Consider the following 6,637-nt stretch of genomic DNA (forward strand, 5'->3'; position numbering starts at 1 on the left):
CAATCTACTTTTTACATCTAAACAGTGTCTATACCAGTGACTTATGTGAGCACAGCCACTTTTATGTATAATTTCYCTAAGCCACACGTTTTGAACTATATGCATCTTATGAGGCGTAAAAGCACAGCACCCAACTCCCTACACAATTCTGCCTCAGGATCAAACCTGGTTTCAACTATTACTGTGGAACTGTTTTCTGTCAYCCCAAAAGCCCCTCCGACATCTCAAAGAATAGTAAAGGGTAACAAAGTGTAGAAAGTCGCTGTCATTGATGGAGCTGTACCTCTAGTCCACTTAAGGCTCCTGAAATTGTTAGCTTTCCTGCCACTTCTGTGGGTCAAGTAGTTATTTCCCTAAGAGTATGAACTCTCAGTTTTTCAGAAGTTTAGATATGGATTAGTCTGTCATATGTATATACAACTTGGTGAGTGCTGTGGTTGGTGAGAAACCTGGTCTCTCACTTTCCTGGTGAGAAAGCACACTGGGAACGCCACGAGCACAGGGGATCTGTGCCTCCGCGACATGTCACGTGGCTCAGACAGCAGATTTCCATATCTGTCAGCCAAGTGCAAATTTTATTTTTAGGGGATAAAAAAAAAAGATTTCTATTGGAAAGATACATATGCAACTCCATTTCCTYTTCCCCAAGGCTAGACTGTCAGCTATCACATATCTGTACTCTAAAGTTCTGTGCAAACTGTGAAGTTACAGGARCACCAAACCAAAATTTGAGTGGGAGGGAGGAAAGGAGAAGAACAACACACACACGAGTGTTCTTGGTCATTCTGTCAGTTAGCCATTTAWAAAACTAAGGAAGAAGGAAAAAGAAAAAAAGAAAAAGAGCGCATGAGCAAGAACGCACAGGAGCTGTGCCTCCTCCAGCCTAGCACATGCTGCTACTGAACTGACAGAGCTCTTCTCTTCTACTCATCCTGCACTTACCTTGGATCAAGAMTCTGGCAACACAGGAGATCAATATTAACTACTACTTCCCCTCAACAAATAACATTTCTGGTTTATTTTTGATCAGCTAGATATCCACAAATTTGGTTAGATCTTCCGCATACTATATTTACACTGTACAGTTAATTACCTTGTGTTTAARCAGCAGTTGCCAAAACACACAGTGCTAATTACCTGAAACAGATGAAGATTTCTTGCACACACCAAACACACTGAAAAAGAATCTGTTACTTACCAAATAAGCAAGATTATTTTTATATCACGATTAACAAGTTATCATACAAAGGAAGGAAATTCTCGATTAGTCATTATTTCTCCACCCTTAAGTATGTTATCATACCATGAATTATGTCTTATAAAAATCAGCACTATCAACAGGGCAGCAGCAGGAAGTTAACATAACCCAACTGCACTTTGGCATCCTCAGCACACGACTGACAGGGGAACTAGGATCCAACGCCCTCAACGGCTGGTCCAAACGGCACTGCAGTTGTGGGAACTGATTTTCTGGAACAATCATTCCCATTTGAGCAAATATACATTTTTTAACCTTGTGTGATCTTCCTAGTACTTTTTAAATCAACCCTGTTCATAGCCCAGTTCTGCTGCAAGGCAATTCATGCTTCTCCCCGACACACAACTGTGGGAAGTGTACATCTTGTATTAAATTTTCAGATAATTGCTACATGGAAAAAGGAAAAGAAAAAAAGAAAAAAAAAAGGAAAAAAGCAGCCTGAAATACAGCAGCAACATCACAACGCTATCTACTTGAGACAGCACATGTGCTTTGGTCAACATTGGACATTTTACTACATTTTGAGTATCAATAGGGATTACAATAGCAACACTCTCTACATCACCACCACGCTTTAGGCAAGTCCTCTCAACATACTTAATGTCAAAGAGTAATTTCCCTCCACAAACACAGGATAGGGAAGATTTTATCCTGCTCTGTGCAGGGTCATTTTTCCAATCTATTTCTAAGCACGTTTCTCTTTTTAATTTCAAATGAATCTCTCCCCCCCCTCCCCCAGGAGATTTTTAGAAACTTTTCCAGAGAAACTGCAGCACTAACATCCCTCAGCCCCTTCTTCCACTGTTACACTACTAACATTTCTTTTACTAGGAACCGGGTTTTGATAACAAACATGTTTTATCAAGTTCTTGAACCATAGGTTATTTTTTTCTTAAATCATTTTTAATACCTGCACCTCCACATTTGTCCCTGCTCATTGTTTCCTCTTTTTGCTATTCTTCCCCTGCAACTCGGATCCTTCTCCCACCAGCCGTTTCAACTGCCGTCCCCCTCCCTAGGGAACCTGCATTCTTTCCCTCTTTTTTGAAGGGGCGCAATTCCAAACCGTCCAGCTGCAGATTACATGAATATCTGCAGAAATGTGCATTTTCACTGGCCCTTCTTTTTAAAGCCATACTTTCCCATCTTTCCTGTTTGCCTTCTTAGCTGTTTTTTTTTTTTTTTTTTTTTTTGGGGGGGGAGGGTGTTGTTGCTGTTCTTGTTGATCCTAAAGATGTAAGACATCATTTTTATTTACATAACAGATCGGCCTGAAAAATAATCTTCAATTCTTGGGTTTCAAATGCTTCAAAATCTGAATGCAGCTCAGRGTGTGAGCAGGGTGTGCACTGGGTGGGTGTGGGAGGGGTGATAAGAAAATAATTCCCTTCCTCCATAAGCTTTGAGTTTTAGATGCTGTTGCAGGGTGGAACGAAAGCATTGTGCAACCATCACTGCCATTTCCAGCTCTTATTTTAAGGACAAGTACTCCCATTATCCACCTAGCTATTAAAAATCTCATCTATTAGGCATCACTTTTAAAGTTCTGCAAGGATGGGCAACAGTATGCCAGGTGAACAGTGCGTGCACACTGCCATTTGCTCCTACGAGTAAAAAATATTTCTCTCAAGTCCTTTCCTAGCAAGCTGCGATGCAGCTCAGCACGGTAGTTGAAGCTGAATTTTCACCCCAGGTGACAACACATCTCCAGGACGCCATGATTCACTATTTGATGAGCAGGAACACCCAGAATCCACCAGATGTTGGGCAGCACTTGGTCACGTTAGGCCACTACACCTTTTAAGAGTGTTGCTACAGGAATGTGTGCTCTTACCTTCACCAAGAATGACCAACTGGGATGCCTATTAATGAGAGGAGGGTTTTATATTTGTTTCTCACCTGTCTCACACAGCTCACCTTTTGATATTGCACATTCAAGGTTCAATTTAGCCATGTTTAATAACTATGTTAGGAAAATTTAGTAGAGCAATTCAATGTTTTGCATAATCTTTTAGTTGCAGAAACAGAACAGATGGGGAACTAAATCCAGACATATTGCAACAGGCCAACCATTCCAATCATATTACTATTAGTTACTGCAACATCTATTCAAGGGGGCAGGGAGGAAGGAAGAGTATGCTGTACTAGCAAAACACTCAGAAGATCTGTATGAAGTTAAAAACAAGCAGATGATTTTCCTTGCTCATTGCTGTTAACTGCAGACCAGAAAAAAAAGGTGTTTTCAGCAAAACAAAAATTTCCTAACTGCTGATTAAAGAAAGTGTCTTATATGTTATTAAAAAACATTTTAATACTTCCCCCTACATCTGCTGGTTGCATCAGAAAAAAACAAGCCCAAAGAGCTACCCAGGAAGCCACCAGATTATTCAGAATGCAATAATTGGACTTCATGCAAATCACCACCACTGTTCAAAGTGAAAGATGTTTCTAACTGATTAAATCTTTGCTTTCACCAATAATCCTTTTGCACCATCACTCCTCCCCAATTTAGCAAACTGCCATTTCCTAGGGAGAGGAAAATAAAGTATGTTCTTTAGGACTGATATGGTTCATTATTATTATTCTTAATTCCTCAGAAGTCATTTCCAAGTGTCAGACTGAAGTCACACAGGTAATTCATACCCTAAAACCTATCCTCCATTTGGGCAGGAAGAAGTAGTATGTTTAAGACCACCTTTGCAACTTCTACCGGGTGCAACAGAAGATCTTAGACTAGCATAGACGGAAGCACTCTCATGCTTTCATACACTGTTCCAAAACCATGCTAGAAGCATAGGAGAAGCAAACAGCATTCAAAACAGGTTTTGCATCTACTTTGGTTACAGGAGGGTCAGTCAGATCCTTAACTGTGCAGAAAAAAGTCCATTATGAAAAGCAGCTTTTAAAGCTGCTTTACTTGGAAGCAAGCTTTAGTTACCGAAAACCAAGCCATATTACACACCCAGTTCAGTACCACCTTGGGTAACTCATCATTTCGGAATGAATGCTCTTCTAGGATATCATCTATCGAGGTTCCATTTTCCTGCTGTGACAATTAATGAGTTTTGTTTATTATGTAAGACAGAAGATYAGGTAAGTGGACAATGAATGAGGTCAAACTATTCACACAACTTCATGCATATTCTTAGTTTCAGATTTTAGAGAAAGTAATGCGTTACAGTGTTAGCTTAAACTTGTAAAGCTATACAGACTTTCCTACTTAAGAAAACCCTGTATGAGCTGTTGCATTTATGTTATACCATCACAGATTTCTGTTTATGCAGGTAAAACACAGATACGTTCTGTAGCACTTTTCTCTATGAAAGATAAAACAAAACATTGGAGATGTGGCAATAGCTGAGGAATGAGACTTGGCATTTTGTTTCAGCTACATTTTTAAACTTTCTAAACCAGTTAAATCAGTGTAATCTGAGCTGCAGCACATACCCAATTCTTATTTAACAAGATGAGAGAGCAAGTTCTGGGCTTAAGCATGTAAGTATCAGAGAGGAATGAGCCAGAAGTCTTCAATAGCAAATGTATAAGCACAATTGCAGCTGAATGAGTATTACTAAGGTCGAGCAGCTGGCAGCAATGACTTTTTTTTTTTTTTTTGTAGTATGAAGTTTTGTCACAGGCCCAGCCCACCTATTTTGTTTAAGTCTTAAGGCAGCAAAACTATCAAATAAACTCATTTCTTAAATAAACAAAACCAGAAAGTCTAATTTTCACACTCACTTTTTCTGGGGAKTTGAGGGGAGGGAAGCGGAGGGGATTTCATTATTACAAACATGTCCATCGATAATCTGCCATGCATCCTCCTTCTGTCCACTGAAGGATAAGGGAGGACTGTTGCTGGTATCCCATYGCTCGATACTATCTTTCTGCTCATTTAAGAGAAATGACAGACAGTTCTCAAGCAGACAAAATTCCTTCTATTGAATTAGGAGCTGGAAGTCTTTGTTTCGGCTTCTTCAAAACAAAGCATAAATATTAACAACCCTAGCAGTTATAGCCTTGATTCTAAGCAGTGCTTTAAATCATCAGAAGTTTATGTCTCCAGTAATCTTAGAACTACTTTATCACAGAAGCAGTCTAGAAAACCAACTCCAGTGTGTCTGTCCAGAACAACCTCACTGAAGGAGAGATCATAGCTAAAGAACCACTACCTGTCATGCACAGGTCACCTCACTCAATGCATTTATTGCATAAAAGATAAAACAGGATACAAAAAAACTCAAGTTTCAACATCTTTTCCCATCACCATTTAATAGTCTAATTACCAAAAATTAAATTTCTCTGGAACCTCCATCAGTTAATGTATTTCATGGTTAACACTCATTACTCCTTTTACATCCGCTAGTCATTACTTTTAAATGAACTACATAGGAAGTGTTGGTAATTACCATCACATGATAGCCTCATGAAGTCTTTGTGTTAGGGATCTAGTTACCCAGCCTGAAGATAATACTTTAAATCTCACTTTCCAACAGTACTAAGAAGTTCTGCTTCACTCTCAAGTTCATGCAACTGGACTTGAGATGCAGAAAAAACAAAAAAAAAAAAAGAACTATTAAACAGTTGGACAGGAAATACAGACTTAGAGATAAGGAAAAGACAGACTTACAAGAAGTATAGAAATGAACAATTTTATATCAGTTAAGTGATATTAGATGAATATAGTCCCATKTATTCAACGGAAGTCAAAACTAAGATCACAGTAAATACTTTACCCAGCCAGAATAGATGGTGCCACTCACTATAACATACACACATAGAGATCTTCCACAGCACATACCCCTACAGAAGTTAATCAAGTCACCACAACTAAATTGGCTCCAACAGTCAGAACACCTCCATCAGGAGTTCTCTGAGCTTTGTAAAGGAAGGATTATATTTTTGTGCAAGTGTTTTTAAGGTAGAAAGAATCCAAGTTAAATAACCAGTATTTAAGATGTGTTCAACAATATTTAAAAATCTTGCTTAGGACCTTTCATTTAAAGTATCAATGAGAACACTTTTAACGAGAACCATAAACCTATCACTAAAGAGACAAACAAGGGAGGTTGCTTACTGAAGTGCAAGACAAGAAGGTCAAATAAAATTGCAATGACAAATAAGGAGACTTTGAAAACATTCTAGTAATTTTGAAGACTGATGCTACTAATAAAGTCCTTAACACATGCTCATATGAACAATGCTTCCAAAACTCAAAAGAAAAATTGATTAATATTAGCTAAGTGAATCTATTCTATATTAACATTTTCCCCAAAGACCTAAAGAAAGGTCAGCTACCACAGTCATTTCCCTACCTTTACTAATAAGAGATTAATTTTTCTCCTTCCGTGACATACTACTTACACCAAAACCTTCATAAAG

At 38.5% G+C, this 6,637-nt stretch overlaps 1 protein-coding gene across 3 annotated transcripts in view; it reads right to left on the bottom strand.

Moving 5' to 3' along the window:
- Positions 1-6,637, bottom strand: part of TEX2 (testis expressed 2) — a 58,919-nt gene that overhangs the window by 36,220 nt on the left and 16,062 nt on the right. Inside the window, exon 1 of one of the 3 annotated variants that reach the window (XM_085304663.1) lies at positions 4,997-5,017. The exons of the other annotated variants lie outside the window; for them this stretch is intronic. The gene's annotated coding sequence lies outside the window, so the exon portion shown is untranslated. Of the gene's footprint in view, positions 1-4,996; positions 5,018-6,637 lie in introns of those variants that run through there. 3 annotated transcript variants of the gene reach the window in all.

Source organism: Rhea americana, unplaced genomic scaffold (genome assembly GCF_003343005.1).
Source record: "Rhea americana isolate MKP2758 unplaced genomic scaffold, rheAme1 scaffold_21, whole genome shotgun sequence".
Taxonomy (NCBI): Eukaryota; Metazoa; Chordata; class Aves; order Rheiformes; family Rheidae; genus Rhea; species Rhea americana.